The sequence below is a fragment of the Taudactylus pleione genome, unplaced genomic scaffold (assembly GCF_031769625.1).
Source record: "Taudactylus pleione unplaced genomic scaffold, aTauple2 ptg001016l, whole genome shotgun sequence".
NCBI classification, from domain to species: domain Eukaryota; kingdom Metazoa; phylum Chordata; class Amphibia; order Anura; family Myobatrachidae; genus Taudactylus; species Taudactylus pleione.
This window is the reverse complement of record NW_028285417.1, coordinates 1337470-1347825: the sequence shown is the minus strand read 5'-3', so window position 1 is coordinate 1347825 and position 10356 is coordinate 1337470. Positions and strand designations below refer to the sequence as shown.

Here is a 10356-nt window from a genome sequence, read left to right as displayed (position 1 = left end):
AAAAATAAATCTATCTCATATCTATCTATCTATCTATCTATCTATCTCACATCTATCTATATATCTATCTATCTCATATCTATCTATCTATCTATCTATCTATCTATCTATCTATCTATCTCATATCTATCTATCTATCTATCTCACATCTATCTATCTATCTATCTATCTCATATCTATCTATCTATCTCACATCTATCTATATATCTATCTATCTATCTCATATCTATCTATCTACCTATCTCATATCTATCTATCTATCTATCTATCTATCTATCTATCTATCTATCTATCTATCTATCTACCTATCTCATATCTATATATATTGAAGTGATTAATAGATTTATTACTTTTGTTGTATCTGTTCTCAATGCTCTATCTATCTATCTATCTACCTATCTCATATCTATCTATCTATCTATCTACCTATCTCATATCTATATATATTGAAGTGATTAATAGATTTATTACTTTTGTTGTATATGTTCTCAGTGCTCTATCTATCTATCTATCTATCTATCTATCTATCTATCTATCTATCTATCTATCTATCTATCTATCTCATATCTAATTATAGTGAAGTGATTAATAGATGTATTACTTTTGTTGTATCTGTTTCTCAGTGCTTTATCTATCGTTTTGAAGTAGAACACACACAAAAATAATGTTATAGGATTTGCAAATAGTTTAGTGGGTCATAGGAAAGACTTTTAAAAACTCTGGCAGGTACTGATGCCTTTCAGTGAAGGTGATGAATACGTTGATTCCTGGTTAATAGACCAAGTACAAGAATGTCATTTTCTTTTGACCTTGGAGAAATCCCTTTATCACTCTGTGACTCACCCTGTCCAGGGTAACACTGGCCAGCGTGTAAAAAATAAAAATAAGTATAAGTAAGAGTTGTAACACGGCCTTATTAAAACCCACCACATTTACTCACAAGCAGTACAGGAAAGGTTTTAAATCAGACATATTAAAATAGCTGAAACTTCCGAAAACATCTTCAACTCATCCTCCCTCCCAAAAACAATAACAGCAATAACTTTAGTAAATATTTTTGTAATTTATAAAAATAATAATATAAAAAAGTGTAAATAAATAAATAAATAATAATAATAATAAAAAAAAATAAAAAAAAAATAAAAATAAAATATATATATATAACATTCTATTTTTATTTTTCTGGAGGTGTTTGGTGTAGGCATGTTGTAAAATATGCTGTTGAGCCACTGGTTTCTGTCAGGCTATGCTTGGACTTGTAGTTCTAACACAGTTATAAAGCCAGAGGTTACCTACATCCAAAGTAGTTGACATTTTGATGAGAATTCCATCAAATATGATTTAATTTGCTTGGTCTACACCTAGCTGAATGCTAATAAGGACACATGCTAAATATACAGGTGGGGTATGTATATAACACTATCAGTTACACACATTACGATAATATTGTGACCTCAGTATGTAAATATTTTTTTTTCATAAATATGGCCAAAAAAAAAACAATTTATAAAAATATATTCCTGAGAGTTACAATTTTCTGCAGTTGGGATCTTTCATAAAGTCATTTAAATAGTGGGAGGTTATAGGACCTGTGTTCTTCTCTGTCAGGTATAGGAGACCTTTAGTCCTCCTGTATCCCCTCTCTCTCTCTCCCTCTCTCTCTCTCACCTCTCTATCTCTCTCTCCCCCCTCTCTCTCTCCCCCCCCCTCTCTCTCTCTCTGCCCCCCCCCTTTCTCTTCCTTCCTCCCTCTCCTCTCCCCCCCCCCCCCCCCCCATGGCAGAGCCCAGCTAACCTGCAGCAGGTCCCATCTTCTCCCCTGTCCCTACTGTTGTTGCAGGAGGTGCTGGCCTGGAGTAGAGGATATCAGCAAAGTTACTGAATAGATCAAACACTGATTTGTCCCGTTTGAAGCTGCAGATCCGGAGCACTTTGTTATGCTAATGAAGTCTGACATCACTCCTGTGATCAAAGCCAATGACACTGAATATAAGGCAGGTTCCTGGTGCAGTGAGAGGCATATTGGCCTCTAGCTGGCAGTGTCTTCTAGGAGAAGATCATTATTGCTGGGACTCCTCACCCAGGCAGCAGATCTCACACACTCCTGCTGCTGCTGCTGCTGCTGCTGCTGCTGCTGCTGCTGCTGCTGCCTCCCTGTCTTACCATGGATCTGGCTCTGCAGACTTTATCCCCCTGAAATGTGTTTTTTTGCACGAAGGAGTTGACCATTATCCTGTCTTCTGAAAGCCTGGAGGGCAAAAGGGACCTGGAACAGATCAGTAGGGACTCCCACTTGCTGGAGAGCTAGCCTGGACCTCTGACACCATGGTAAGTTGCAGCAGATACAGAAACTTCTCAGTGTTTACTCTGCATTATTTCCAGATTTCATGTTGCAAAGTGTCTCTCAGTAGGATGAGCTCAGCTCAGACACAATTGCCAATTGCTCAGGACTTTCACAGGGTGCAACTTTTATATTTCTATACTCAAACCAGATACTCATCATGACATTCTCCTGTCACCTTCCCGGGGCTAGAACCTAATCACAGAGGCTAGGCTTTTTTTAAGTAGTAATAATAATAATAATAATAATAATAATTATTGTTATTACACAGTGTTTTAGTAGACACATTTTCTCATGGGTTAAATTTCTATTGGGAATTTAGAGATAGATATTTAGCTATAAAATGCACATTTTTAAAATATTGTTTTATTATGCAAAATATATTTACTCGTAATTCTCTATTTGCTATTCGGCCAAATATACTGCTATTTACATGAATAATATTTGATTACTCTGTTTGGATACAATATTTATGGACACATATACAGTGCATTATTATTTGCCTACCAGAACATTTTGGATTTTAAGTGGCAAGTGTATGGTCTAAACAAAGTGTTGCTCTTAAGCATATTTAGCTGAGATAGATAAATTAATTGAGACATGGACAGAGATAGACAGACAGACAGACAGATAGATAGATAGATAGATAGATAGATAGATAGATAGATAGATAGATTAGATAGATAGATATGAGATAGATAGATAGATGATAGATAGATAGATAGATAGATAGATAGATAGATAGATATGAGATAGATAGATAGATAGATAGATATGAGATAGATAGATAGCAAGATATGAGATAGATAGATAGATAGATAGATAGATAGATAGATAGATAGATAGATAGATAGATAGATAGATAGATATGAGATAATAATAATAATAATAATAATAATAATAATAATAATTTTATTTATATAGCGCTTTTCTCCTAAAGGGCTCAAAGTGCTTTACATTTACAGTACAAAATACAAAATAAGCTTAAACAAGGGACATTAGTGAAATGCTTGGGTGAAGAGGTGAGTCATGAGGCTATTTTTGAAGGATTCTAGAGTGGATAGATACATAGATAGATAGTTAGATAGATAGATAGATAGATAGATAGATAGATAGATATGAGATAGATAGATAGATAGATAGATAGATAGATAGATAGATAGAATGGGGACATGCTGAGTGGATAATGAAAGTGATGGATACTGGTACTGGGTACAGACAGGGTTGAAAGAAGCAAATTAGATGAGAAAAGGCAGTAAAAGAGAATAGGGGAATAATGGGGTAGGAACAATAACAGGCGGACAATACAAAGAATGCCTGAGAGGGTAATCATTACAAGAGGAGAACAGTTGTTGTCAAATTAATGGGGGGAAGTTATAAAAGAGTGTGGGAACAAGGACGTAACAAAACTTAAAAAAGAAAATAAATGTATGCAAAACTTCCAAGTGCAAATAAAGGCAAATGAAATTCCAATAGATCCTGAGAAGTTTTAGTTTATGTGAGCAGGTTTTTGCAGCGTCTGTCACCTGCACATTGGTAAAACGCTGTGATTATTTTTAAAATGTATTTTAATTTTTTTAATATGACAGTAACTGCTATAAATACATATATCCCAATTGTAAAGAACAACGGAATATGCTTTATAAATAAATGCTGATCATGCTGATATAAGCCAGGAGCATAGATGCAGGGACGAGTCTGCCTCCCCCAGTGTGTGGATCCCAGCTCGCCCATCCTTGTCCTAATACTTCCCTCTCCCTGCTTAGCACAGAGAACGTCCTGAGGGCTCCCACAGCAGGTACCCTGGCCCATCACACGCTTACACTAGGAATCCCAGGGCCAAGCGGTTGCTTTCCAGGGACCCAGACCCCCACTCGTCACCCTTCCAAACCATTCCACATTTTTATGCCACAATCACAATAACTTTAATCAGACCGAGGCTGGTCCCAAAGAGCCTGGTGCGGCCGATAGAGACTAGTGGGGTTACTGTGATTACATATGAAAAGGTGTAAGAGGGGGGAGGGGTCGCCATATGAAGATTACACAGGCTTGTGCTGGATCTATTTTAATAACTACAAACGTGCTTCTCTCACAAGTATCCTGCACGCTGGAAAGAAAGTCTGGGGCGTATCGGTTCTCTGTAATCTTGCCCTAATTAAAAAGAAATGTCACCACTATAATTAAAGTCTATGCAAGGCATCCACCCACACTGCCACTGTGTTAATAGGGCGAGGGGCTTTAGGGGGCTTTCAAGAGCATTTGCTGCAAAAGACCTTTATGGAGATAAAATCTCCAAAAATAGTCCAAGGTGCAATTAAGAGCCTAGAACAGCACTGGTTTAGGAGGCCCGGCCCTATCGCTCCTGACTGATAAAGTGCCGAAAAGAACACTTCCACATTTAGGGGGAGATGTATCCAGCCGGGGAGAGAGATCAAGGGTAGAAGTTGTGCAGAGCAACCAACTGTCACTTATCTAGCACAGTCTTGGAAGTGACAGTTAGAAGCTGATTGAATGCTTTGGGCTATGTCTTCACTGTATCTCTCTCCAAGCCTTGATACACCTCCCCTTATATCTTTTTCAATCGTCTTCTCAGGGAAGATGCTTCTTAATGGGTTTTCACCTTACATATAAATACCAAAGGTAATCCCTGAGACAAAAACAGAAAGTTTCCTGGCGCACACAAGGCATTACTAGAAGCCTGGCCTCGGCTTTACCCTACAGACACCCAGCATGATCTACACACGGCTCTTACAACATGTCCCACTATTCTTAACAAACATGTTTCATCCTCACTAAGTCATTGTTTATAGGGATTATTTTACTGACTTGGCGGCTTTCTCTTTTTAAAGGCTTATCCCAGTTAAACACTGTTTAGGCATTCCGCCTTACCTATATCCCCTGCAGATAAGAATTGTAGCTGCATTATTTAGTATCGGTAACCTAATACAATAGGACAAGCTTAGAGGCGCTGACTTTTAGTTCTATGGGGTAGAAATCGCTCCCTTACATCCTTGAATTGTTTTTTTTTTTTTTTTAAATCAGCAACCAGCTGTTTTGGAGACAAAAATGTGAGAAAATGAATTGCAACAGTCATTTATTTAGCACAAATACTGTACACTGCAATATATCGCAACCAATCAGATTTCTTCTTTTATTCGTTTTACTTTCCTGCTAACTAATACCCGATTTGCTTTTGCAAGTTGTGTTTTTGACCCATGTGTTAAATTAATCCTATCTGGCGTGTGCATGTGCTTGTACTAGGCATATATAATTTATTTTATTTTTTTAAATCAAATCTACATATAAAATTATCTTTGCTCCTCCCTGAGTCTATGGTTAGTACTACTAGCCATAGACTCAGGGAGGAGCAAAGATAAGTTTATATGTAGATTTGATTTAAAAAAATAAAATAAATTATATATATATATTTTTATATTTTTTTAATCAGCCTGCGGCGCTCACGCTAAAGCAACATTTATCTTAGGTAAAGTTGGGATAAAAAAAAAACATTTGGTTTGTGGTCATCTTCCATAGGGACACAAAAAAACAGAGATTGAGATTTGATGTAGTCTGCCCTTAAGTTGGCGTCTTTTTTTCCTCACTTTTGCATTAGTTTGATTTTCCGTGGAAACCAAAATGACACAGATATCATATCGCCATACACTCATAGTGACAGCGCGCATTGCTATTTGTGCAGTGTGCAGTGTGACAACTAGAGGATGCATTAAGCAGTGTGCAGTGTGAGAACTAGATGATGCATTAAGCAGGGTGCAGTGTGCAGTGTGAGAACTAGAGGATGCATTAAGCAGTGTGCAGTGTGAGAACTAGAGGATGCATTAAGCAGTGTTCAGTATGAGAACTAGAGGATGCATTAAGCAGTGTGCAGTGTGAGAACTAGAGGATGCATTAAGCAGTGTGCAGTGTGAGAACTAGAGGATGCATTAAGCAGTGTGCAGTGTGAGAACTAGAGGATGCATTAAGCAGTGTTCAGTGTGAGAACTAGAGGATGCATTAAGCAGTGTGCAGTGTGAGAACTAGAGGATACATTAAGCAGTGTGCAGTGTGAGAACTAGAGGATGCATTAAGCAGTGTGCAGTGTGAGAACTAGAGGATGCATTAAGCAGTGTGCAGTGTGAGAACTAGAGGATGCATTAAGCAGTGTGAGAACTAGAGGCAGTGTGAGAACTAGAGGATACATTAAGCTGTGTGCAGTGTGAGAACTAGAGGATGCATTAAGCAGTGTGCAGTGTGAGAACTAGAGGATGCATTAAGCAGTGTTCAGTGTGAGAACTAGAGGATGCATTAAGCAGTGTGCAGTGTGAGAACTAGAGGATGCATTAAGCAGTGTGCAGTGTGAGAACTAGAGAATGCATTAAGCAGTGTGAGAACTAGAGGCAGTGTGAGAACTAGAGGATACATTAAGCAGTGTGCAGTGTGAGAACTAGAGGATGCATTAAGCAGTGTGCAGTGTGAGAACTAGAGGATGCATTAAGCAGTGTGCAATGTGAGAACTAGAGGATGCATCAAGCAGTGTGCAGTGTGAGAACTAGAGGATGCATTAAGCAGTGTGCAGTGTGAGAACTAGAGGATACATTAAGCAGTGTGAGAACTAGAGGATGCATTAAGCAGTGTGAGAACTAGAGGATGCATTAAGCAGTGTGAGAACTAGAGGATGCATTAAGCAGTGTGAGTACTAGGGGATGCATTAAGCAGGGTGCTGCGGAGAATCCTGTACAGATAGCTCCTGGCCCCACTAGCAGAGGTGAGGGAGATAGTGAAGCGATCTGACTGCAGTTGTTTTCTTACTGACGTGTAATAAATGCTGGAGGCATAGGAAAAAGTCTTTGCCTGACGTGGTGCAAGGACTTGGAAATCGTAGCTTAGAAATTATATGAAGGGAATTTTAAATAAATGCAGGTTATTGTTTCCGTTCTGTGAGTCGTTACTATAGTCACCGGAAAAGGATGTTAGTATTTAGTAGTGAATGAAAATGTCAGTTTGTTTGTGAATGCCCAGGCGGCAGTTATGTAATAGTGAGTTTGGATAGTGTTGTGTTAGAGTTGGAGTGACATAAATAAAACTAAATGCAGTTACAATATCTGCTAGTCTTGGATGGTATTTGTACTTTATACAGATCTGTCCTCTTGTATCTTTGCCGATCGCACTACAAACATGCGCACGAATTGTGCCATGCAATTAGCCGAGGCCGCATGCGCTACGCCATGACCATTGATTGCCATGCAATCCTGTGGAGTGGCAGGTGCGAGCGCAGCACGCGTATCCGCTCAAGGGTACGCATCTCCGTGTGGTGCGATTTGCAGCGAAAGTGCCAAAGATGCAAGAGGACACATCTGTATGTCATCATTGGTAGGATAATAGATAGGCACTGTAGATGAGGCCAGGACAAGGGATAGGTAGATGAGGCCAGGACAAGGGATAGGTAGATGAGGCCAGGACAAGGGATAGGTAGATGAGGCCAGGACAAGGGATAAGTAGATGAGGCCAGGACAAGGGATAAGTAGATGAGGCCAGCACAAGGGATAGGTAGATGAGGCCAGGACAAGGGATAGGTAGATGAGGCCAGGACAAGGGATAGGTAGATGAGGCCCGGACAAGAGATAGGTAGATGAGGTCAGGACAAGGGATAGGTAGATGAGGCCAGGACAAGGGATAGGTAGATGAGGCCAGGACAAGGGATAGGTAGATGAGGCCAGGACAAGGGATAGGTAGATGAGGCCAGGACAAGGGATAAGTAGATGAGGCCAGGACAAGGGATAAGTAGATGAGGCCAGCACAAGGGATAGGTAGATGAGGCCAGGACAAGGGATAGGTAGATGAGGCCAGGACAAGGGATAGATAGATAGATAGATAGATAGATGAGGTCAGGACAAGGGATAGGTAGATGAGACCAGGACAAGGGATAGGTAGATGAGGCCAGGACAAGGGTTAGGTTGATGAGGCCAGGACAAGGGATAGGTAGCTGAGGCCCGGACAAGAGATAGGTAGATGAGGTCAGGACAAGGGATAGGTAGATGAGGCCAGGACAAGGGATAGGTAGATGAGGCCAGGACAAGGGATAGGTAGATGAGGTCAGGACAAGGGATAGGTAGATGAGGCCAGGACAAGGGATAGGTAGATAAGGCCAGGACAAGGGACAGGTAGATGAGGCCAGGACAAGGGATAAGTAGATGAGGACAGGACAAGGGATAAGTAGATGAGGACAGGACAATTGATAGGTAGATGAGGCCAGGACAACGGATAGGTAGATGAGGCCAGGACAAGGGATAGGTAGATGAGGTCAGGACAAGGGATAGTAGATGAGGCCAGGACAAGGGATAGGTAGATGAGGCCAGGACAAGGGATAGGTAGATGAGGCCCGGACAAGAGATAGGTAGATGAGGTCAGGACAAGGGATAGGTAGATGAGGCCAGGACAAGGGATAGATAGATAGATAGATAGATGGATAGATAGATGAGGTCAGGATAAGGGATAGGTAGATGAGGCCAGTACAAGAGATAGGTAGATGAGGCCAGGACAAGGGATAGGTAGATGAGGCCAGTACAAGGGATAGGTAGCTGAGGCCCGGACAAGAGATAGGTAGATGAGGTCAGGACAAGGGATACGTAGATGAGGCCAGGACAAGGGATAGGTAGATGAGGCCAGGACAAGGGATAGGTAGATGAGGTCAGAACAAGGGATAGGTAGATGAGGCCAGGACAAGGGATAGGTAGATAAGGCCAGGACAAGGGACAGGTAGATGAGGCCAGGACAAGGGATAAGTAGATGAGGACAGGACAAGGGATAGGTAGATGAGGCCAGGACAAGGGATAGGTAGATGAAGCCAGGACAAGAGATAGGTAGATGAGGCCAGGACAAGGGATAGGTAGATGAAGCCAGGACAAGGGATATGTAGATGAGGCCAGTACAAGGGATAGGTAGATGAGGCCGGGACAAGGGATAGGTAGATGAGGCCAGGACAAGGGATAGGTAGATGAGGCCGGGACATGGGATAAGTATACTGTATGAGGTTGGAACAAGAGATAGGTTGATGAGATCAGGACAAGGGATCGGTAGGCGAGGCTAGGACAAGAGATAGGCAGATGAGGCCAGGACAAGGTACAGGCAGGTGAGGCTGGGACAAGGATTTGATAGCTTAGGCCATGACAAAGTATAGGCAGATGAGTTCAGAGCAAGGGATAAACAGATGAGGTCGAGAAAAGGGATAAGCAGGTGAGGCTGGGCAGGAGAGGCCAGGATAAGAGATAGGTATGTGAGGCCAGTACAAGGGATAGGGAGGTGAGGCCAGGACAAAGTATAGCTAGATGAGGCCGGACAAGGCAGGTCAGTTGGTTCTATTATTTTATTTATTTATTGTTTTAATATTATTATCAATATTATTTTAATTTGCATTTCTCAATACCACTGGGCATGTACAGCTATGCTGTCTAGCCTCAGTACGCCATGCAGCACGACTTGCCTGGTGTTAGTGAGCCGCCAGGTCACGTACTACTCTACTAGCGCTGGGGTCGTGTTCTTTTTGCGCACCAGCAGACTGTGCTGATTAATGTGATGTGTGACACTTGTATATCTGTGTGCACCCGAGTCTCGATACAAAACACAACAGAACTTGGAATGCAAAAAGCCTCGTCCGCTGCATTGTAACACTTTGTATATGGGTTCAGCGACTCAGTCACACTCAGATATACACGTGTCGCGTATCAAATGATTCAGCACAGTCTGCTGGCGCATACTAATCGCATTGCATTGCGACATAGATGCATTTTCTAAAAACAAAAGAACAAACTGCCAGGCGCTAATATAATCCAAAATAATAAAATATAGCAGCAACCTTCCAAAAAGTGCCTGTGTGGGCTCAAAACAGTTGTCAGAAGCCTCTTTTAAAGTGCACAATATAGGTGGTGCACTAATGAGGTATAATATACAATACTGCTTTCATCTACTGGGATTTTGTAATGGCAGAAGATGAATGAGTGAAGGCTCTAATTCAATTACCAA

General features: G+C 41.1%; 1 protein-coding gene across 1 annotated transcript in view; it reads left to right on the top strand.

The window, feature by feature from the left end:
* The first annotated feature begins 2044 nt into the window (after positions 1–2044).
* The window catches only part of WNT11 (Wnt family member 11), a 128008-nt gene continuing 119696 nt past the window's right edge, over positions 2045–10356 (top strand). The window contains exon 1 of the mRNA XM_088461093.1: positions 2045–2327. The gene's annotated coding sequence lies outside the window, so the exon portion shown is untranslated. The remainder of the gene's footprint in view (positions 2328–10356) is intronic.